The following is a 24,789-nucleotide window of genomic DNA, read 5'->3' as shown; positions in this document are numbered from 1 at the left end:
GTGAACACAACGTTTATTTGATGTTCTGCGCAAGAAAATCGGCGAATGGTATTTAGTAGGCGCTGCGTTATAGTGCCTCGAGCGTGCAGCGGAGGTGAACGAGCGCATCCAGTCACGTCACACGCGAGACATGAGCGCTATCTGGCAGGTATCCTGGAATACTGGGCGTGCGCCGTGCGCGCCATCTCTGAGATGATAAGGTGTAGAACGCAAGGCGACGGGTAGGTGCCACCACCGTGTCATCTTAGCAAAGCGTTGAAAACAATTGCCGTTTCGTGCAAACTTTGGATGGTCAGCGCCGCGTGATAAGCGCTGCGGTCCTTAAAATTACTTATGTATGCCTTTTCTAGTAAAAAAATACACATACATAATATTGACGTATTGTTATGGCGCCTTAGATATGCGCAATATTTGCTTTTTAATTGACAATCACACAAGTATGAACGCTGAACCTTGAGCAATATTGGTGGGCACTGCGGATGGGGTCGGCCGTTTGGAGTATCGTTTGGTCACTTTGGTGCCGTTTAGGGTACCGTTAAGAGTGGACAAACAGACAGACAGACAGACAGACAGACAGACCAAAATTTTTGCGTCGAAGCTCCCCAAAAAAGACTATCGTCTTTAATAAGGAGAAGCAGGTTTACATTTTCAACTACGCATTCTTGGCCAATCCCCCAGGGTGGGTACGTGCCAAAGGGTTGAAGGGAAAACAAACAAGGAAACAAACAAACAAAAGAGGTAGAAGAAGAAATAAAGAAGTACAAGTGGAAGAAAAAATACTTCGCGGAGTGGTGGGAGTATCACGTGAATGTTGCGTAATTGGGTATGGTTTGGGAAGCCTTAATCGTTATTTCGTCTTTATTATCCTTATTTATTGAATGAAGCAGAAGCTTTGCCTTCAACGAGGGGTGGGACGCTGATGTGCGATCTAGCCAGACGCTGCCTGCGTCGGCCATGCGAGGCAAGAGGGGGGGAGCAAACAGTTGGCACAACACGCGAGCATGCGCAGAGAGGGTGTCGACAACGCTGACGCATGACGCGTGACATCGCGCGACTAAGAAATGCTTTGCATTTAAAAGAACAACCCTGCGGTAATAATCATCTTATAATGTTTTTTTTTCATATTTTTTCTATAGTCAACCGATTAGATTCTTTTTTTTTTTTACTCAGGTCTTACCTTTATTCCTATGTTAATGACCGGTTTCATGGCCGATCCTCCGAAGTGGGTTAGATATCACAAGGATGATGTAAGCAAGCAGGCAAGCAGGCTGAATTCCGAAGCAGATTTCCGACGACGTAGTGGAGCGGAAACATCCTTTACATGCTTCGTTCCTCTCCAGTTTTTTCTAGCAATGCGAACTTCACCCGATTTGGACATATATAATACACAGTTAAGTAGTGTTTAGATCACGTGTATGTGTCGCTGCGTGTACGACACTGCAAATTTTGGTAGTCGTAGGTAAAATAAATGAGCGTGATAAGTAGTCCGTGCAGTCTCGCACGCTTAGCAATAACTAGTGCTGATGCAGCTATAGTGATGCCAAGTTGTAGCCATTCTTACTTCTCGTCATTAAGTTCTCTATAGTAAAATAGGTCTGTTCGAATGACTATGTGTCGCCAATTGTTCACTGTTATATATCATACCTTTCGCTTGTGTGGTCTTCTATGTTCCTGTCAGCCTTGTTCAGGAATTTAACCTTCTGAAGTCAGCATACCATGAAGCCACACGGAAGGTTACTTGTAGATTGTTAACTATATAGTGCTAGTTATGACGCAAATGGAAATGAATCGAAGTTGAATAAACCTCTTCCCTCCACGTGCATTTATTTCTTTACAGTTCAATAACTACAGGTAATAACCCTTCATAGCGTCACTGTTTGTTGGCGTCATTGTGCTTTGTCTAACAAAGAAACCAGTGCCTAGAACCATTCGCGTTGTTACGGTAATATGAGTACATCACCTTTCAAAGTTACATGTACACGGTTCTGTGATGGAGACGTCGTTTGCTGACCCAGCCTCACCCGAGTCGACAAAACATTTCAGACTCCAACCCTTCCGATTTCACAAATGGCTCAGTACACCCCAGATACACCTTATATTTCCGAATAATCTCTTTCTATTATTTGTCCAGCTGAATGTCAATTTTCACTGCCCGAGATGCAGACGTTTCCTACTCTAAAGGAAGACGGTGTCTACATATAGACATGCTACTTGAGCGCGCGGCACGTCAAATTTCGGCAGCTCATGTTCGTTTTCAGGTGGCCCTCATGGCGTTTCAGGTGGTCCGCATAAAAGTAGGAACGATCACGCAAAGAAGTGGACACGCGCCGGCTGCTCGCACAAGCCTGCCTTTTTTTTTCTCTTCTTCACGGCTGCCAAGCATCAAGCAAGAACCATCATCCTGTTTATTGCTCTCAATTATGTGCGTAGGCTTCACCTTCTTTGGTTGCGTTCTTGCGTTCTTTCTCGGTTTACTATGTTTATTTTCATCACGTATCACAGCGAGCGGCTACATTTTCATTTCCCTTTCTTGTTCTCTTCACCCACCACTTGCTGTCACACCTACGAAACGTGTTTACATCAGCGGCCACCGAATCGTGTTTCTGTTGCGAATCGCCCATTCCGTGTCAGGTCGACCACGACATGCAGCAATGAAGGCGCATGTTTTTCCTTCGCGCTCCTCATTTCTCCTCCACGAAATTGCGATGAAAGTGGAACGGCATTCTTCGCGTGTGGCGGCGAAGAATGAGCTCGAGGCGGCGACGTCGGGGAGAGATAGCGGCGAGAGCTCGCGAAGGCCGTGGTGGGCCACCGATCACAGGCTTTCCCTCGCGCTTCGAACTTGATAACACGACGAACGTAACCACTCTGAAAACTCGGTCCAAGGAATGAAGCGGTTCGCGATCAAACCGGTGCCAAAAGGGACGCCGGCCAGGAGAGAGGCCAACGAAGGAGGAATGACAAGTATTCGGAGGAGGGAAGAGGGGAGGCGGAATTCGCATTGTCGGCTGCGCGCGGAGATAGAAAAAAAAATATTAAAAAAAGAAAAGCTCCACTGGCGCGCGACTTCACCCGCCCCACCTGCTGCGGCTCGGCCACTTCGTCTTCACGGTTCATCGCTTTAATAAACGACCGCGGCAGCCAAAATGGCCAGCGGCATCAACCTTCGTGTTCTTTAGAAGCCTCTCCTGCTCGTTGTCTTTCTTCACCGCAAGCGCTCTTTTACGCTGCCAGCTTGGAATGACGGCTGTCGCTGGCGCGGCTTCTGTGCGGCCTTGGGAGCACACCTATATAGGGGGATCGGCCAGTTCCTGCTCCCGAGGCAGACTTGTCTCTCCTTCGTGCAGCATTACGTAGGCGCGCTTTGAGAGCACGTTTTGGAAACGACGCTCAAGAATCGAGACTGGGAAAGGAGGGGGAGAGGTCCGGTCCATAACAATGAGCAATCTGCAGAGGCGAATGGCTCTCTGGCACACCAGAAATACCCGCAGCACGCTACGCAGGGTCGCTCGTAACGTCCCAGCTGGCCTGCGATCCGGTCTGCGTATACTGTACCGGCACTTGAGCATCATCTCGCTGGTAACTACACTGAGGCCACATGCGAGGCCTCTTCTTGAAGCTTGTGGTCATCGGGTATTTTCGTTTTGCGTTGTGTACCATGCGATGCATATCGAGGGAGCTTGTGGAGTTTGAGTACATTAATTTGCTGCCTCGAAACCACACTACTACGCACGTTATGTGCATTGTCTAAATAGAATCTACTTGTCACTTGATGCCGCAAGATACGGAAACAGCTACAATGGTCGGCTACGACTGAGTACAACCGTGGGTACTCAGTTTCTCATGCAGTAAATACAGCAAGCAACTCCCTGCACATGCGTGTAGTTTTGAAATATCTCTCTTGAAATCAATAAACCGCCGCGTGTAAATGGATCGTTATTTGACATATCATGTCGCCCTGTAATATATCACATGTGGCTCTATGAGCTGATTGACGATGAGCTCTGAGACGATGATTAACAATCAAATGTTATGACTGCAGTTGTTTACAGCGAAAACTGTATATTGCTATTATAACCCCCCCCCCTCTCCCCCCCCCCCCCCAAAAAAAAAAAAATCTGCCCGGCAGCTGTGTCATGAGCGGTCTCCATTGGCTGTCCTATCAGTTACGTTATTCTCAGCGTCGTACCCAAGCACGCACGCCATTGGCTGCGTTGTGAGCGACGTCATCAATCTCGTCGCAGCCGTGGCGCTCAGCACGTGCGTCGATTTCTCCGGAAACCTTCCAGGTGGGTATGCCACGGAGCGCCGACAGTACAGAAACGTGAGGGATCTCGCCTTCACCGCGCCGATGGTGCAGTCCTGGCACAAAAAACAGGCCCGGGAAGCCGTGTGCAGGCAGCAACTGCGTAACGATGATCCGGTACCCTTCCAAGCTGCGCTCAATCGCGAACGGGAATGCAAGTGCCGGGGTGGGCGGATCCTGTGAACCACGCCGCCCAGTCAGCTTGCCATGTCAAACGCTTGCAACGACGCCGTGTTGAACAACGAATGCGTGCGTGGTTCTTGAAGAAGGGAAAAGGCGACACGGCGCAGTGCCTACGCCGAACAAGTGGCGTTGCGGCGTCAACGTGGCCATTGCGGGAGCGGTGTCTGTCGGGGCGAACGCCCGCTTTCGGCGGGAGTTTCTCCAGAGAATAAGTTAGCTTCGGCTGCGTCGTCTGTGACCGCTTGTGGTTCGAGAAAAGCTACTGCGATTAACGCATTGGGAAATCATTTAACCGCTCAATAAACTCCTCCATGACCGTGACCATGCGAGGGACGGTATGCAGCGTGTGAAATAAACACTGTGGTAAACTCAAACCAAACGTGGGTCTAACTTTATTAAAAAGAACGATCATGTAACCAATAATTGTGAACGGCTTCAGTGCCACGTTGGCTTGAACTACTCCTGAACACCACGGCCGTACGTTTCAACTTTTGCTGGTTAATTATTTGTACGGAGTGCTTGGGCGGTGATTTTTGTATAGTATCAGCGCCAATTAAGTTATCATCCGCCTGAAGTCACGTCGCACATCAGTCTGAAATGTCAATACACAGGCAAGTTTTATGCCACTGTCAAGTTAATAGCGCCAGTCACGCCCATATGTGCAACTTTCGAGTTCCTGTTGAGCAACTGAACGTTATAATGACACATTTTGTGGCTCACTTGTAAGTCGACCCTTTACGAGCACTGAGCGTACATTATACTCCTGCAATTGAGTACACCTAGAAAGAGTGAGATAAAAAATAAAAAAGGAAAGGAAGAATAATAATATCTGGGGTTTTACATCCCAAAACCACGATATGATTATGCGAGACGTCGTAGTGGAGGGCTCCGGAAATTTCGACCAGCTGGGGTTCCTTAGCGTGCACTGACATTGAACGGTACATGGTCCTCTACGATTTTGCAGCCATCAAAATGTGACCGTCACGGCCGGGATCGAACCCGCGACCTTCTGGTCAGCAGCCAAGCACCATTACGACTGTTCCACCATTGCGGATGTAAAAAAGAAAGAAGGAAAGAAAGAAGGAAAAAAATGATTATTGATATGTGGGGTTTAACGTCCCAAAACCACCATATGATTATGAGAGACGCCGTAGTGGAGGACTCCGGAAATTTCAACCACCTGGCGTTCTTTAACGTGCACCCAAATCTGAGCACACGGGCCTACAACATTTCCGCCTCCATCGGAAATGCAGCTGCCGCAGCCGCGATTCGATCCCGCGACCTGCGGGTCAGCAGCCGAGCACCTTAGCCACTAGACCACCGAGGCGGGGCAAAGAAGGAAAGAAAGAGAGAAAGAAAGAAGGAAAGAAAGTAAGAAGGAAAGAAAGAAGGAAAGAAAGAAGGAAAGAAAGAAAGAAAGAAAGAAAGAAAGAAAGAAAGAAAGAAAGAAAGAAAGAAAGAAAGAAAGAAAGAAAGAAAGAAAGAAAGAAAGAAAGAAAGAAAGAAAGAAAGAAAGAAAGAAAGAAAGAAAGAAAGAAAGAAACGTGACACGCAGTTGCCTAATGTACCTGCCAAACAAGGCGAGGCAAAGCACGGAGGTGGAGAATGTGGCCCTCTGAATGGAGACTAAACAAACATGGTGGTGCCAAGCTACGCGATAGACAATGCCCGCCCAGGCACTCACTTCAGAGGTCCACTCTCCAATCGACAATTGAGGTTGTTGCACATGCAACGAGCAGCGAACTCTGCTTGGCCGATAAAAATGAAATTGCGAAATAGAGGTTAGCTACAGGATAGTACAGAAATGTTAACGCAAATACTATAGTATACGCTTTTCTTCACTGACTGTCTGCTGTCCATAACAGGGAGTCTCTACACGTTCACAGAGTCGCCGTAATCGCCTTGCGAATTGCCTGCAATGTCGTTCGCAAAAAGTGAATAATCTTACCTATGTTAAGTGACATATTTCGTTCAGCTGAAGCCAATGTATACAGCTCAAATGCACGCTTGTGTCGTCAAGAAAAAAAAGAAAGAAAACATTTCGTGAGCAACTGTATCTTCTCTTAGCGCGTACATGCGTCAGTGCATTGGCGCTCATCATTTTTTTTTATGTTCAGCATTTAATATATTTTTTCTTTTATTTATGCTACCAGAAAACCTCGTGGTCAGGATCTGTGCTCGCGGATGTTTGCACAAGGCCTATATGTTAACTGATATGTTTTAGACCTTTGGCGTTTGTAAGAATGAATATATTTAGTTTCATATAAAACTCCAGTTGGGATTGTAAGCCGCAGGCTACTGGTAAAAATAGTCGCCGCTATTTTGTTTCTTTCTTATGTCGAAGAAATCGAGCAAAGCTCAAATGAGATACCGCACAAATTAGGCGATTATGTTTAAATTAGAGCATGCCGTGACGCATACTACGACTCTGGTACAGCCCGTGCTCCTTGATTGTTATTCAAAAGCCGCAGTGCAAGCAAATGCAGCTGAATGAGCGCGTTGTCTATAGTCCACGTTGAGCCTTTCAGCATGTGGGAGGCACTTGCAAGAATTGCTGGCTGAAATAAGCTGCCACAGCCGCGCCACATGGCTCGCTGGAAAGCACACTATGGTGCCGCCGTGTTGCGAAACCAGTCGCCCTTTCCAACTTCTCGCAAGTTTGCGCAAGAAACGACGATAGGCATCTGTTTTAGACCGCGTCTCGCCTATTCTTCTCCATTCAGAAGGCTGTCCCAACCATCCATGCGGATCGCGCGCTCCACTCCTGCTGCACCAGTTCCAAGAACTGTCTGAAGGTCCCGCGCAGCTCGTTAATTGGCTGCACGCTTTCAATACTCGGATTGAAACCATTCGCTGGCTTATCTCTATCATCGAAAAGCTCAAATTTCGTAGTATACTTATTAAAAAAAGCCGATCTATCCACAAGCCACAGAAGATTTTTGATAGAATCATTGTTGTATGATGAGCAATTCACTTTGTGCAAGACGCGGGATATTTCGCCATGTTAAAACACAAAGTGTGCTTACATCACGTTTTTTTGTAATCATCGTTTCACATGACGATTGGTTCCCATCCACATGATACTGTTCTGCCTCTCGACGTGGGGTTTTCATCTCGGACACGTGCACATTGAGGTCGCAAAAGATGTTTTCTCGTCAAGTAACGTGATCACCTAATGAAATTACTGTTGGTGAACGTCTTAGTAAAGACCACAAAGACAGGGTTGTTTTTACTTTCGAGGGGAAGACGGAAGCTCGAAGAGATGAAACAAATTGAGGTGTCCCTGGACCACGAATGTTTCATCTAGTAAAGACAATGTAGCGTAAATATGCAACCGAAAAGGTGTGATGCGTGTAAAGGCACTGCATCGTCTGCTACGGTGACGTCGCACTGCCTTCAAGGATTGCTTCGTATCCACAAAATTGAACTTGCCATCTGTTCAGCTTTGTAAAGCACTAACGAGATCAAGATCTGTCTTATGCGCTGTTAAATTCTTCGTATATCGTGCCCATCATATACGGTAATTATATCTGCGTCAGTATCAAAACTATAAGTGATAATGTTCGTTCCCTTTAGAGGTTATTCTTGGACCATAGTATTTCAGAGACAGCGCCTGAAGGGAATCTATTCAGTATATATAACGTGGTTGCATGCGTGTGTGTGAATTAAATGTTGAATGCCATCTGTGTGCCATTTCATTGTGCATCCACCTGTAGAACAATGAGACTTACCGCAACGCAATCGTTTCAGTTGCACCTATAAAAGCCTCTGGACTCTCTTTTAGTGCATTGCAAGTCTCTTCATTTGTTTATTTTTTTAGAGAACGTTTTTATTTTCCCTCATGCATTATAATTGGATATGTTAATTCGTTTTTATTACGTTTCACGTTTAATGCGACTCTGCTATATTCACCCTTTCTCTCTCTTTCTCTCTCTCGTTTTCTGTTTCGTAGTCGGGCTCATGTTTTTTTTTTTTCGTAGCATTCTACTTATTCCCAACGCCTTTAATTGCCGAGATCTAGTGAGCATAAATTTTATCGATTTCTTCTTAATCACCATCATAACGATCATCATCATTTGACTTTAAGGCAAAGGCCTCTCTTCAATCAGCCTGGTCCTGGTGACGGTAAAAAAAAAAAAAATCGGAGGCACTGCGCTAACCAGAGCGAAAATTAACAAAGAACAAGACGTTTCGCGGAGCCGACAGTCTTTATTCTCTGTGTTAATTGTCACTTTGTTCGACGCAGCATCTTACATTTGCCGTCGTGCCAACCAGACGAGCTTCCTTCAAACATTAAACTTCATCAACCTAATCCTGTACCTGCCGGGACCACGTTATCCCTGCGTACTTGTTAATTACCGTCGACCAAAAAAGTTGTCCGGCTGTATTTCATAGTAGATCAAATGTAGTAGTAGGAGATGGGCATTTGCCCCACCGCGGTGGTCTAGTGGCTAAGGTACTCGGCTGCTGACCCGCTGGGCGCGGGTTCGAATCCCGGCTGCGGCGGCTGCATTTCCGATGGAGGCGGCAATGTTGTAGGCCCGTGTGCTCAGATTTGGGTGCACGTTAAAGAACCCCAGGTGGTCAAAATTTCCGGAGCCCTCCACTACGGCGTCTCTCATAATCATATCGTGGTTTTGGGACGTTAAACCCTACAAATCATTCAGGAGACGGGCATTTCTAGCCTAACCACCTGGATTCCGTTTGCTGTTTAACAACGTAAGAGAACATTTACGAATTCGCTTTCGCGCCGCAAACTGACGTTTGTATTCGTTTCGGCGGCGATCATCCCGTGTGCGAGTAAACTGACCTATAACCCGCAGTCATTCTTAGCGATTTCGTTTCATTTATGCGGGGCTCCTTCGAAGTGCACGGAGCTCAGCCTTGCCAACCAGGCGGTCGCTGCCTGTCCCAGGACTGCCCCGCGTCATCGAGCAGGCCACCCAGCATGCTCGCATCGTATCTCTTTCTAGAGTCGCAAACACAAAAGCGGCCCGGAGGTACGAGCATTACAATGGCACGCGCCTATGCGTGGGACAGCGAAGGGGAGGGGGTAGACGAAAGTGTAGCGGAGAAACACCTCGCTCTTCATAAGGTGAAAACTGAAAGCAGGGCAGCGAGGTGCGCGGAACTAATGCGGGGCGACGGCGACGAGTGGTCTTACCCAGAACAACTCTGCCATATAGAATAGAGCCAGCGAGGCGGCACGAGATAAACACGGTGACTTAAAAAAAGAAGTCACAATAAGAGAAGAAAAAAACTGCCAGAGTCGGTGCTGTAGACAATGCCCGTTTTACATATCATAACCATTTTCTTTCTCTCTTTTTTGTTATACAAAGCGACGTGAAATCCGCCGTGTCGCACGACACTTCGTGCCGAGGTCATGAAGGAGAAACCTCAGTTTCGACAAGCGAAGGGCGCGCAGAGAAGGCCGAATTCGTACGTCGCTTTATTCTTATACGCCTGCGTTCTCCATTTGGATAATTTTTTTTCGTGTATATTGTCGAGACCTCGAGAGCAACGCAGAACGAAAGACAGCACGCACATACACGCATGGAGACCTCGCGTGTATGAGTGACCGCGCGCGCGCCACAAGAGTTGTCAATCTTCACGCTCGGCAGTGCGTGGCCGTCGGTGTCGTGCGAGTCGGCCGCGCAACCGCGGTTGCCCATCGCGTGAGGGCGCGCCGCTCGCGAGTACGGCGTCGCGCTCTCGTGGCTCGGCTTCTCTGCTCGTTACGCGCTCGCCTTTGTTTGGCCCCTGCGGCGAAAGCCCGCGGTCTTCTCGTGGGGAGACGAGACATTGCGAGACCGGAAGCTGGTACAATACCGACGATCGTCGCGCAACGCGTAAACCCGATTGCGCACGCGGTGTGGTCCGCTGACGCGAGTCAAGTCACGTGTCTCTTGGAGCTTAGTACAGGGTGACGATGAACGGCGCAATGGAAAGTCTAAATCATTTGAAATACACTGGAGTTGCTTAATGTGAGACTGATCAGAGTTAACGATTGTTGCCCCGCCGCGGGGGTCTAGTGGCTAAGGTACTCGGCTGCTGACCCACAGGTCGCGGGTTCGCATCCCGGCTTCGGCGGCTGCATTTCCGATGGAGGCGGAAATGTTGTAGGCCCGTGTACTCAGATTTGGGTGCACGTTAAAGAACCTAAGGTGGTCGAAATTTCCTTGAGCCCTGCACTACGGCGTCTCTCATAATCATCAGTGGTTTTGGGACGTTAAACCCCACATATCAATCAATCAATCAACGATTGTTACATGGCTTTGTCCTCATCTAAAAGCGGCCACAGGGCCGAGAATCGAGCCTTCCGACTTCGCGCTCATGCACGGGTGGTCGCAATCACAGCCCAAATAAAACATTTGATCCTAAATAGATGTCTGTTGTTAGGACCGGCGCCAGGTCTGACAATGGATCGGCGTTCCTTTTGATGTTCCTTTTGAGTCGCCAAACGGGTTGGCGGCCTGTGTCCGCCATGTATTGTTCCCACCTGGCCGGAGGGTGCGGCGTCCTGCCGCCGCGGCGCCGTGAGCAGTTCGGGAGACCACCGGTGCAGCTTCTTCTTTGGAAGATGACGGCGGCGGCGGCGGCCGGGAATCGTCCCGCTAATTGAACGAATCGTTCGGCACCATTTGAAGCTTGTTTACGGCGGCCCTTTCGATGGATGCAGTCATCAACTTCAGACCCCTCGCCCAGCGACACACCTTGACGGGGGGGGAGCCGCGTTCGTGCCACATGGCCGTGCGGTGACCACGCTTCAGTTTTGAACGTTCGCGTGGACCGTGCGTGCTCGTCACCCTCGCGGGTAATGTGTGGTCCGTGATTGGACGGTGCCCTCTGTACGCGGTCCCCGATCTAGGGATCTGGGGAGGACAGACCCTTTATAATGAGCCCCCACGGCTCATTCGGTGTGCTTTTTCGAGTGGAGAGCTCGCCATGTACGAAGAACGCCACTATATATCTAAACTTTCTTATTGACCTCTCTCTAATGTAAATAAACGTCTGTTCTCTGTTTTCCCATATAAGCATTGCTTCTCGCTATAAGGGACGAGTCCGATGGGAGCCAGCTACCAACGACGAGACCCACAGGACTCAGGTCCCAACAACTGGATGGCAGCGGTGGGATCGAGCTCATCGACCAGGAGGCAATGCTGAGACCTGCTGTCTGGAGGACCTAGAGTCGGACAAAACTGCTTCGTGGCATCACTGACAACACTGGAAGGAACGCGTCCGAATTCATGACTGCATAGGGTGAGTGCACTGCTTTTCTTTGCTGAGATATCACCAGGCTTTGCGTAGGATTGTAAACAAAGCAGTGATTTGGTAACGGTGGACGGAAGTATTGATAGTACGTCAAAGTTGTTTAGTTAAAAGAGTTAGCAGCACCAAGGACCGCCATGAATTTGAAGGGACTAAAAAAGCCAGAGTTGTTAGAGTTGGCCCGAGAGCTGGGCCAGGTAATTGCCGAGACGAAAAGAAAGCAGGAGATCATTGACGCCATCGAGAAGATCGGGGCAGATGACGAGGAGCTGAGCGAATGCTTGGAGGCTATTACGCAAAGGAAAGAGGAGCAGAGGCTCCGTGAGGAAAAAGAGGAGCAGAGGCTCCGTGAGGAAAAAGAGGAACAGAGACGTCGTGAGGAAAAAGAGGAACAGAGACGTCATGAGGAAAAAGAGGAAAGGGAAAGAGAACGTATCGATCGTATGGAAATGAAACGCCTAGAAATTGAACTAGCAAAGGCTCAATCAATGAACGGAGCTAGCGCAGTGGCACGAGAAAGAGAGCGCCGAATGACAGATTTGATGCCATCCTACGCGGTAGGAGGGGACATGGGTCTTTTTCTGGTGCACTTTGAGCGCACGTGCGAGAGGGAAAATTTTGCTAAAAACACGTGGCCCCAGCGCTTGCTTACGCTGCTGCCGTGTGAAGTAGCTGACATTATAGCCCGTATGGGTAAAGAAGACGCAGACGACTATGACAGAGTCAAAGCGAGTCTGCTCAAAAAGTACAGACTGTCAGCGGAGGCGTTCAGGCGAAAATTTCGTGAGATCGAGAAAGCCAAAGACGAGTCATACCCAGAGTTTGCGTACACCTTAAAGGTAAATCTGGAGGAATGGCTTAGAGAGGAGGGTGCGCTTGGCGACGCGGAAAAGACTCTGCAGTGTTTTGCGTTGGAACAATTCTTTCGGCGTCTACCTGAAAACATTAGGTACTGGGTTCAGGATAGACAAGGAGTAGATACTATCACGAGAGCGGCAGAGCTCGCAGAGGAGTACGTAAATCGCCGTGCCCTCGAAGGCGAGGATGTCCCTAGGAGGGAGATTAGTAAATATCGGGCCGACAAGCCTCCGCGATGGACAAAGTCGGGTCGGTATATGCCGAAGGGGGGTTTAGACTCCAAAGGAAGCGGTGATGAGAAAAACAAGAGAAAGGAAGAAGCACCCGAGAAAAGGGCGGAAGGGCAACAGAAAAAGGCGTTCGAGGCCAAGAAGCCGATAGTTTGCTATAACTGCCAACAGACGGGGCATATTTCTTTGGGTTGTAAGAACCCGAAAGTTGTGTTAATGTCACTCTGTAGTAATGACGAAAACATGAAATTGCTAGAGCCATACATCCGAGACCTAGTCGTGAACGGCCAACCGTGCCGCGTGCTCCGCGATTCGGCCGCCACTATGGATGTAGTGCACCCGTCCTATGTCGAGGAGAGTCAGTTTACAGGAGAATGCGCATGGATAAGACAAGCAGTAGAGACAAACAGTGCATGTCTCCCAGTAGCAAGAGTCCGCATCGAAGGCCCTTTCGGTGTTCTAGACACTGAAGCTGCCGTTTCGGCACATCTCCCAGTGCAATACCCGTATTTGTTCTCAAATAAATCAGAGTACTTGCTGCGACAAAAAGGAATTGGGTTCAGTGAGGGTATCGTACAGGCCTTAACTCGATCCAAAGCAAGGGAGCTCGCCGCTCAGACAGTTTATAAAGATCCGGTGGCAGACGAAACAGCTTCAGCGGCAGAGCCTTCTTTACCTGGCACGAAACTGGACCACCCTATAATGGAGCCTCAAAACACAATATCTAAAGAAAGATGTAAGAAACCGGATGAATCCGAGGCATCTCGAGAAGTAGAATGCACTATAAAGCTGTTAAATGTAAGTCCTACAGAACTGATAGTGGAACAGGAAAATGACTCCACTCTCCGTAACCTAACGCCAGACGCGAAGGAAGGGGTGGCTAAGCAAAACATTCAGTTCACCAAGAAGGGGGGCGTCTTGTACAGAAAGTACACGAGTCGAAAAGGAGTTCGGTTTAATCAGCTAGTCGTACCGTATCCTTTCCGCAAGGAGCTGCTGCACCTGGTCCACGGAGGTTTGTGGTCAGGGCATCTCGGCATCAAAAAAACAAAAGAATGTTTGTTACGGGAGTTTTACTGGCCCGGCTGCTTTCGGGAGGTGGAGGCATTTGTAAGAAGCTGCGACACGTGCCAACGCGTTGGCAAGCCAGGGGATAAGGCTAAAGCACCTATGAAGCTGGTCCCCATTATCACAGAACCGTTTCGCAGGCTAGTTATAGACACAGTGGGTCCACTTCCTGTAACGCAGTCCGGGTACCGGCACATACTCACAGTGCTCTGCCCGGCCACGAAATTCCCGGAAGCAGTACCGTTAAAGGAGCTCAGCTCGGAAGAGGTAGTTAAAGCGCTTTTATCTATCTTTGCACGTGTAGGCTTCCCTGCAGAAATTCAGTCCGACCAGGGATCTGTTTTTACAAGTGCACTAACCTCGACATTTTTAGAAAAGTGTGGTGTTAAAATCATCCACAGTTCAGTGTACCACCCTCAGTCAAATGCTGTAGAAAAGGTACATTCAGTCATGAAACGGCTGCTACGCGCCCTTTGTTATGAGCAAAAAGAGGATTGGGAGGCTTGCTTGCCCGCAGCTATGTTCGCGCTTCGGGTCGCTCCTCACGAATCAACAGGGTTTTCGCCTGCGGAGCTTGTTTACGGACGTGCTCTTCGCTCCCCACTTCGCATTGTTCGAGAATCTTGGGAGGGCCGGGCGGACGACCCTTCGGTAGTAGCATACGTACTTGAGCTGTTGGACCGACTTCACGCAGCTCAAGAACTAGCGGAGCAGGAAATGCGCAGAGCTCAAAACAACGCTAAGCGCTATTATGACAAGACAGCCCGGACGCGAAGCTTTCGAGTGGGGGAAAAAGTGATGATACTGAAACCCTCACTGAAGAATAAACTTCAGGTCCAGTGGGAGGGACCTGTTGAGGTGGTTCAGAAATTGTCAGACACAAATTACTTGGTTACTGGACTGGGAAGGCGTAAAACGCAACAGGTGTACCACACTAATCTGCTCAAACCGTACCAGCAGAGGCATGCCGTTGTAAACATGTCGCTCAATCAACCGGAAGAAATGCCTATTGATTTCCCGGAGTTAACAACAGAAAACAAAGACATTGGCGAGACTATTAGTAACCTGGTAGAGCAGGCGGAGTTGGAGCCAGATCCGAAAGCGGAACTGAAGGAACTATTGTTTGACTTTAAAGAAACATTTTCAGACACACCTGGCAGAACCAAAGCCCTAGTTCATGATATTGAGCTGACATCTTCGGAACCAATTCGTTCTAAAGCTTACCGCGTTTCCCCGAGGCAACGGGAAATAATGGCCGCGGAGATAAACCGAATGCTCGAGCTAGGAGTGATCGAGCCAGGAGAGAGTGATTACACCTCGCCTCTGATCTTGGTTGAGGTCCCAGGGAAAGAGCCGCGACCGTGTATTGACTATCGGAGGCTCAACTCGATTACAAAGGACCAAACTTATCCAATTCCGCATATTGAGGAAAGACTTGAGCAAGTCAGCAGTGCCAATTTCATCTCGACTTTGGATTTAGTCAGGGGATACTGGCAGGTGCCTCTAACTGAAAGGGCTAGTAGGCTTGCGGCGTTTATTTCCCCGATGGGAACATTTCGGCCGAAGGTCCTTAGTTTTGGATTAAAGAATGCCCCTTATTGCTTTTCTGGCCTAATGGACAAAGTGTTACAGGGTATGGAGGACTTTGCCCTCCCGTACCTAGATGATATTGCTATTTTTTCTTCTTCCTGGATAGACCACATGAAACACTTGCGAGCTGTGCTATGTCGTCTGCGTGAGGCCGGCTTAACAGTGAAGGTTGCGAAATGCCAATTGGGGCGCGCTGAGGTAGCTTATCTAGGGCATGTAATAGGCCAAGGCTACCGCCGGCCGTCAGAAGTAAAGCTGGCCGCAATAGACAACTTTCCCCAACCACGAACCAAGAAAGACATTCGGTCGTTTCTTGGATTGGCCGGTTATTATCAAAGGTATATCCCGCGTTACTCTGACATTGCAAGTTCCTTGACAGACGCTCTTAGAAAGACTGAACCCCAGACCGTAAAATGGGATGGGGCCAAGGAACATGCATTTTCTACGCTAAAGAAGGCACTAAAAAGTCAGCCAGTGTTGAGCGCGCCTGACTACTCTAAGCCGTTCATTCTTCAGTGTGACGCCAGCGACCGGGGTATGGGTGTCGTGCTTTGTCAGAGGGGAGAGAACGACCAGGAACACCCTGTACTGTATGCCAGTAGAAAGCTTTCTGTTCGTGAGGAAGCATACAGTGCCTCAGAAAAGGAATGTGCCTGCGTTGTTTGGGCTGTGCAGAAGCTAGCTTGTTACATCGCCGGTTCTAGGTTCACAATAGAGACTGACCACTGTCCCCTCACATGGCTACAGTCCATGTCATCGAAAAACGGCCGTCTTTTGCGCTGGAGCTTAGCTCTTCAACAATACACCTTTGATATCCATTACAAGAAGGGTAAACTCAACAGCAACGCAGATGGTCTGAGTCGTTGTCCCTAGTACCCCGAGGGCTTCAAAACGATTTTCTGCTTTCTATCCTCGATTTGAGGCCCACTAGTTTTCTGTATTTATCCAATCATGTGTCAAGTGTTTTGTTTAATGTCTTCAAAAGTGGCTGATGTGGTGTTGCGACTCGGCGGGGGCCACAGGAATAAAGTTGAGGTAGAAGGAAATGACTTCCACAGGTGAATCTGAGTCTGGTGATTCTGAGTAGAGAATTGCCGTGTGCTTGCTTGTGTGTGGGTGTGCTTTCGGCGCAGTTTCCGCAGTTCCTCGTTTGTGGTGGGCGGAGAATATGGTGGAGGGGTTCACCTCATCCCTGCGAGCAACGCCCTCTTGGTCGATGATCATCGGATCCAGTGTTCGGGACCAAAGTAATAGAGGAAGAGCCGACAAGCTGCAATACAGATCCCGCTGCACAGTACCTGCTGGCCACTGCACCTCGGGATCTTCTTTCCCCGGCGGAGAGGCTGTTAGGACCGGCGCCAGGTCTGACAATGGATCGGCGTTCCTTTTGATGTTCCTTTTGAGTCGCCAAACGGGTTGGCGGCCTGTGTCCGCCATGTATTGTTCCCACCTGGCCGGAGGGTGCGGCGTCCTGCCGCCGCGGCGCCGTGAGCAGTTCGGGAGACCACCGGTGCAGCTTCTTCTTTGGAAGATGACGGCGGCGGCGGCGGCCGGGAATCGTCCCGCTAATTGAACGAATCGTTCGGCACCATTTGAAGCTTGTTTACGGCGGCCCTTTCGATGGATGCAGTCATCAACTTCAGACCCCTCGCCCAGCGACACACCTTGACGGGGGGGGAGCCGCGTTCGTGCCACATGGCCGTGCGGTGACCACGCTTCAGTTTTGAACGTTCGCGTGGACCGTGCGTGCTCGTCACCCTCGCGGGTAATGTGTGGTCCGTGATTGGACGGTGCCCTCTGTACGCGGTCCCCGATCTAGGGATCTGGGGAGGACAGACCCTTTATAATGAGCCCCCACGGCTCATTCGGTGTGCTTTTTCGAGTGGAGAGCTCGCCATGTACGAAGAACGCCACTATATATCTAAACTTTCTTATTGACCTCTCTCTAATGTAAATAAACGTCTGTTCTCTGTTTTCCCATATAAGCATTGCTTCTCGCTATAAGGGACGAGTCCGATGGGAGCCAGCTACCAACGACGAGACCCACAGGACTCAGGTCCCAACACTGTACAGCGCGGAATTTTTTTTTTTTCAATGTATGAAGAGTTGCTATAAAAATAGTACAAACATCTTTTGTATTAAGTTATGAACTCTTAGCTTAGCAGAACACTCAATATATGTACGCTTTAAGAATTTACTCGCTCTTCAACACAAGATTGCATGCAGCGTCCAGCTGAAATTAGCTTTAATGTTCAGGGTACATTTCAAAAATACGTTTATGTGCACCAGTTGACGAGCAAGCATAACTCTACATATATATGTATATTACTTGTCGGTGCGTAACATGACAAGTATGCGTAATTAAGTAATAACAGAGCAGTGAAGGAAGGAGATATCGTGAGAAGCTTTCTTTTTGTTACAGTGTCCGGAAACGAAGTGAGACAGCTTTATAAGGCTGTCTCACTTCACTTCTCACTTCAGTGTAGATACCTACCAATGTTCACTTGCCTGCTGCAACGTTCGTGAAATGAGCTAAATAATGCTTCGAGTTAGAGCTATACATACTAGAAGAGGTGTAAGAGATGGCGAAGTTGCGTTAGGCAGTAACGGTCATTTAGCTCTAGTCTACAGTTAGTTTTAACTTCGTTGGTGAGTACTAGATTTTGATGTTAATCGCCGAGAGAAACGAACAACGGGCTCTCTATATGTAACTCTGAAATAGCCGACTCACCGTGAGAAGCGGAGAACGCAGTAGCAGTGCCGCCGAAGGAGCATGCGAAACTGCGGCGTATATAACGATAGCAGATTTTGTAGGGTGATGGGGATGCTTATTCTTACTTCTCTGAGAAAAGTGCACACAGAGGTGACATATAAAAACCCGCGAAGGGAATGGATAAAACTCGACACCTGGCGGATCAGCGTCAATGGTGATCGCTGGCTCTGTTGTTTTAACTGATCAGCGCCCGCTGATATACCAAGCCTATTTGCTAAGGTCTCATAAAATTAGCCTCTAAACCTAACAAACATAATCGCGATCATAGAATTCTTCCGTCGTGTCTGGCCGTACCGTATCTTCTCAGTCTGCTGTGCGCGAACAATGATATTGGTCAGAATAGCGGTGATTCTTCTCGGACATAATTGCACGTTCCTATATATTTCCTCGTGCAGCTGCATACGCTCTACGGAAACACGCTAGAAATACAAAAATTACGGAGATATGTGCGCACCGAGGAAACTGATCACGGCCACCCCGATGTTCTAAAGTGTACGCGCGCGCGTGGCCACCTAGTCCTGCCTAATTACGCAAAGCAGCAGCCATTATTCTTTTTATGCTCGCTGCGAGAAGACCCCTCACGCATCTCGCCATCTCGGGGCGCGTCCCGGAGCGCAATCCCGCCCCTTTATGCGCTCGCTGGGAACCATTGTTTAGACAATGAGTCGCGTCGCACGTTGTTGCATACGAGTGATGCGCGGCCCCAGCTCCTCTTGGGGTACTTAATTGTCTCAGCTATGAAAATTTTCTCATTATCCAATCATCCCACATGCGTATGGTGTTGGCTTTCTTGAATTTCACACATGTTTTTAAGATATTACGCCACACCGAATGTACGTAAAGGGAGATTGATCGAGGGGCTCATTTTGTTGTCAGTCGTATACAAACAACGGATAATGAATTCCGAGGAAATCCCCTTCAACGTACGCGTAAAGCTGTGGTTACGGTTCCCATCTACAGCAAGCTTTTTTTTTCTTCTTTCGTTAGCTCTATTTAGCTTACGTAACATCTTTACAAATCACAACTAAGGTCTCTCATGAATTTCTTAACCTCATTATCTGTTGAGTTCGTATGAAATGTATGTGCGAGCCGAGAAGTAAAGACGTATTCATGCCTGAAAAGTCCATAAACGTACCTAATTGCAGGGCTGCCACTTTCGACCCCTCATTTTTGCATACACTACATGCGATATGACGATGCGCATATTGTTGCTGGTAGTGTTCATGTGGCGTTGCAGCTTCGAAAAGTGGGACCTTATATGGCGGCGGGAACCGCTTCATGCGCCACTATTGCGCCACTGGAAATTTCTGCACGCAGTGGTATTACGCCGCTAACCACCGCTACTTTGCATCAACACGGCCGAAGAGGACGAGACAAGGGACTTACAGAGAGATGTCTCCCTGCTGCGAAGGCCTTTGTATGGTGATTACGGGTTTTGTTGTTTCGTTGAAAGACCCACGTTAAATACACGCATATTACTTCGTTCTTCATTTTGCGTCTTCGAAGAAAGCATTGCAAAACCAGATTATTGAGCCGAGGACATTCAATAAAAAGCATCGTTGACATTGGCGAACTTAGGGCCAGCGGGGAGCTTAAAATTAACCGAGAAGGAAGCCGAAAGAAGATAATTAAAATCAAGTCATTAAAGGGAAGGAAGAGAGTGAGCCACTAGCGCAGGTATGCAGTGCGCGTGCGCAACAGTTGAAAGTGCAGGAAATGACGAGGAAGCACTGGAATGGCGCAATTTCGAGCTTGTTTCCTCGTGGAGGGAACCACATTGGTAACTGTACTGGAAAAAAAGGGAGGAAAGCGGAACCCTGCAGAGCCTGGCCATCTTGCTAGCTAAGGCCGTGGGGTTTCTACCGTTGCATATACGTCGCGGAAAAAGTGAAGTTCCGCTGTTTTGTTTTATTTTCCGTCGGGAAAACGGCGCTTCCCTCATTTACCCACGCTCCTTTATCGTAAGACCAGTTAAATCCAGCATGAATCCGTCGTCTTTCGCAGCTCTTCTTCGCTAGTACACGCCAACGAATACGAACTGTTCAAGGGCAATTGTCGTGATGTGCGCACTGTGTCTGTCGCATACCTGTCAAAAAGGGTAAATAGAGGAAGAAGAGTACACGAGGCTCCCAGTATCAGGAAACGGAGAAAAGCAGCGAACCGTGCGACCGTTCGCAGCCCAGAGCGCCGAAAGAAGACGAAACGATAGACGACGCAAGCAAACAGAGGCAGATTGCAATCCGCGACGGAAAGACAAAACGCCAACCGTCACGCTTAGTGACGACCGAACAACCATTACGCTTTGCAAGCGTGATCGACCAAGCAGACCGCGCGAAGCATGCCAGCACGACGTGTGCGACGACTGTCGATGGCCGTGAGAGCGGTTATGTTCCGGCCGTCAGCGTACGCCAGCGAGAATGGGCAGCGCGCGGGTCAATATGCATTGTTCTGGAGATGCTGCTTCATTTGCGACGCTCCGAATTCTAGATAACTTGTCCCTCGTTCCTTATCGTTCTGGCAGAGAAGCGGGGTTTCAGCCTTTTACGGCGAGAGTTTTATCATAAACGTGCACACGAGGGCAGCATAGGAGGGGGCAGAGCCTCCCCCCCCCCTTATCATCTATGGGAGGGGGGGGCAAATACGCCTCATGCTTTAGCTCAGTCGGACCTTGCGCCGTCATTGCTTAAGCAGCAAGGTTATGTCCATACAGGTTTTTGATGACAACGGCGCACGAGGACATGGGCGTCGGCAGGGGGGTACAAAAGGGGCAGCAGCACTTGCCCTCACCCAAGCTACACCAGTGCTCTCCCCCTCCGCCAGCCGTGATGTAACATTGGTTTGCACCCCCTCCCCCCGTAAAGAGGATATCCTGCCGACGACCATGCATGAAGACCACCGATGTTAAATTACAACAGCTGTTTACTTATCATGTTTACCCATTATAAACCGAGAATCAAAGACGGGCCGTTGTAAGAAGCATGTCATCGCTTCATTTTCCGTTTCACGTCCACTGCGAAGCTTTTCTTTCATACCAAACTCAATTGCCGAGAGGAGGGGGCGGCGCTCCAGTGAGACTTCGACCCCCCCCCCCCTTAATGCAAAACCCTGCGCACGCCTGTGTATGTTGTCATTATTTTGGCGTCTTTTGTTCCATTAAGTCGCTGAGCAACTCCACCTCAATACAACTGCCTTCGTAAAAAAGTAATAACAGTGATAACAACGCCTTAGATGAGATGGCGTGCTGTCCCTCATTGTTTCTATGAAACTGGGCTACGAACTAAGCATATGTCTTGTGCCTGTCGTACAGTTCCATCAGATATGCAAATGACCAGAGGAAAACGAGGCCACACCACAATATTACTGAATTTTAGTTTGTGGACCTTGTGCGACGGTAGACTATAGTCTCGATATTCTCGTCAAACGTCGACTTAGCGTGAATACTTCTTCGTGATAATTTGTAATAAAACATTCCCCACTGATTTGTAAGCAGTCGAAGTCTGACGGATGCAATTTCATGGTTTGTCGAATAGTGCAAACAGGACTAACTCTTTTCGCTGTCTCGACTCCCCGCTAGTGTACACGCCTTGAACGAAAAAGTCAACACGAAAGCATCCGATACAATGCTACAGGTCGATCTATATGTCTGCCCAAACACAGTCATCGGGCGTTCCGGTTATCTGCCCCTGCGTCTTTTCAGAGTATAACGTACACGTGCTATACGACAAATGCAAGTCTACTGAAATGTAACGTCACATGGAACCTTACTTCCTTTGAGATGCAAACCACATATCAGAAACGAGAAATGAAAAAAAAATTTACAGCATCAAGCATTGTATATAGTTCACATATACAACACATTTGTAATTTCACATAAATTGCTGTTCAAAGGATCTTCAATGGATGGGCGAGGTAAGTAAAAAAAGGCTCAAGTTCCCTGCATTGATTTATAAAAAAAACTGTATTGCTCTTAATCTCTTCATATCAGGGGTGTCAAACTCACATCAGGAAGCGGGCCGCAGTCCCAAAATTTAGTGCTACGAGGGCAAGGGCAGCGAAGAAAGTCAGAGCGCGGGAAGGGAGGGGGAAGGGAGGGGGAAGGGAATTCGATAAACAATATATCATGCAACATTGTAATTTGAAAGAATGCCTTCCCATACCTCGTATGTGGCTCATATCCGCAGGGGATGTGACGCACATTTCGAAAAAACTAAATGAATATCGAGCTGCCGAATGACAAAAATTCTGAGATCAAGTTTTTGTTCTGCGGTTACGTTTCAAACCATTGTGACCACCGAGTGGTGCCTCAAGAAAAAAAAAAACTGCTTGGGATAAGTCCTTGGAAAGCTGCCCCGAACAAAGTGTTATCATGGCCCTTCAATATTGAAGGACTATGGTGTAATCAATCGCAATGAGCGAGAAAATAATGCAAATGCTATGCTTCAAAAGATTAGTCCTTGTGAAGCCGCGGGCCGCATGTTTGAGACGTCTGTTCTATATCATACCAAAATTCATGACGGCGCGATCGTATTTCGTGCGTCACCTTACCGTGAGTGTCAATGTTATTTAATAGAAAATTAGCAACAAACTTTTCCGGAATACGATTGTATTGCTATAACGCAATATTACATCGAAACGAGAACTTGAGATATCTTCCCACGTTATCAACACCGAGAAACAAAACATGCACTCTTCACACACCCGCAAGCAGATTTCAGCGTGTAAAGGCAGCCCTCAATCTTTACAACTTTCACTGTAGTTTCGATTCCTGAAGATGTTCGTTTTCAAAAGCAGCGCGAGGGCCTTCGGCACGTCGTGCACAGAAACCATCCACTGCGCTTCGTTTGCCACTCGAATTCTATCGCACCCTAAAGGTCGAAATGAGAAGCAAGCTATAGGCGCGTCTAGAGCTACACTGTGTTGTTTTCAAACAGCTGACGAGCATTAAACCAAATCGCACCCGGGTAGCGGAACATGCAAAAAAAAAAAAAAGCCACGTAGTGCGTGCGAATTAATCAGCGTGCTTTTGCCGCAGCCAGAAGATGCACCCACCTGCTTTGTCGAGATGCTCGTGTTGATGTAGTCGCGCATTTTGATGACGCATGCCCCCAAGGTTTTTACTTAAAGCGATATGATTCACCGTTATTGAAGGCGGGCTCACTCAGAATTGTACTAAACAAAAGTATACCAGAAAGGCCCTTGTGTTCAACGTAAACGAAGGCCCAAAGAACTAGTATATAAAATTATGCTCAGTGAACGTTGCCTCTCTGTGTTCTCTTTCTCCTATAACGCGCTCAGCAGCGTTGCAGGTAGGGGTCATTTCTCGTCATTCCAGCGAGTCAAACACTTGTGCAATCTTCACGACCTATGGCACGATATGAAGTCTACGTAACTAAACTTAACAAGCAAGCGCTTCGCATTGCACGCTGACACTTTCCGCCTTAGGACGCCCCACCACGGATGCATGTCATCGCAAACTTTTTTTGTTTAAGCAGGGAAGCGTGCACTCACCCGTTGTTTTTAGAAGGCACTTGTATTCCGAAACGGGCACCGGGTCAGTGCAGTCACAAGCGCAGTAGACCAAGGAAGCGAGTGATCGTGACTTGGTACACAGCACACGTTTTCTTCCTCTGGGTCTGACGCCGGTCGAACTTATCCGATCACGAGCAGAGGTCTGTGCCGCGCTTTGGCTCAGGCACTCGCACCGACCGCTCTTTTTCGGGAACGACGAGCTCACGTGGGGCGCACCGAATAGGCAAACGACACGAACGGGTCCTACGACGTTGGCCTTCGTATGAGCGCGCGTACACCGACGCCCTAGCCGACAGGTCAAAACAGAAGAGGCCCGCTCAGCAGAGAATCCGGCGAACGCGTCGACCCGGTCGCTGCACGCACGCCGAAACCATCACGCCTGCAGAGGGCCCTTGCTGGGTTGTCCGTTCGGCAGTTCCCTACTGACTCGGCTGCTCTGGACTGCCGCTTTCTGCTCCGACGTGAGGGGGGAGCCACGCCACCGGCCCGGTCTGCTCGGTGAGAGGAGAGCACCGCCGATGGCCCCATTACAGACGCGGTCTCTACACCCTCACCCAGATGCCAGCCAGCGCTGTGAGGAGAGTGGCGAAGCCAGTTGCACGCTGGTGCGACATCTGGGCAGGGTACCTACCACCTTGCTGCAAGCAAACGCTTGTACAACGGCACAGATCACACGTGTAGTTTCACGACTCTTGCGAACGCCCGCGAGAGTTCCCCCCCAAAATTTGGCAGAGCCCACGTACCTGGGAATCGACGTTATGCGAAGCATGCGGAGGGAAGGTGACCGTGTTGCAATATTTCTATTGAGCGAAACGTCATGAAACGAGGCTAAATATCTGTACAAATGTTTTACGCAAACACATATGTTGAAGAGTTGCAGATGTTTATATAACCAGTTGTTAGCATTTGCGCAACGATGCCAACTGGAACGTGCGTGTTAGCAATACTAGAAGCTAATATGAAGCGCTGATGCTCGCGAGGAT

The 24,789-nt window shown here is 48.7% G+C and overlaps 1 protein-coding gene across 1 annotated transcript in view; it reads right to left on the bottom strand.

Moving 5' to 3' along the window:
* Window positions 1–24,259, bottom strand: part of CalpC (calpain C) — a 96,705-nt gene extending 72,446 nt beyond the window's left edge. Inside the window, exon 1 of the mRNA XM_075893400.1 lies at window positions 23,786–24,259. The gene's annotated coding sequence lies outside the window, so the exon portion shown is untranslated. The remainder of the gene's footprint in view (window positions 1–23,785) is intronic.
* Between the last annotated feature and the right edge of the window lie 530 nt (window positions 24,260–24,789).

Source organism: Rhipicephalus microplus, chromosome 1 (genome assembly GCF_043290135.1).
Source record: "Rhipicephalus microplus isolate Deutch F79 chromosome 1, USDA_Rmic, whole genome shotgun sequence".
NCBI lineage: Eukaryota > Metazoa > Arthropoda > Arachnida > Ixodida > Ixodidae > Rhipicephalus > Rhipicephalus microplus.
The sequence above is the reverse complement of the archived record's forward strand: the minus strand, read 5'-3'. Positions and strand labels throughout refer to the sequence as shown.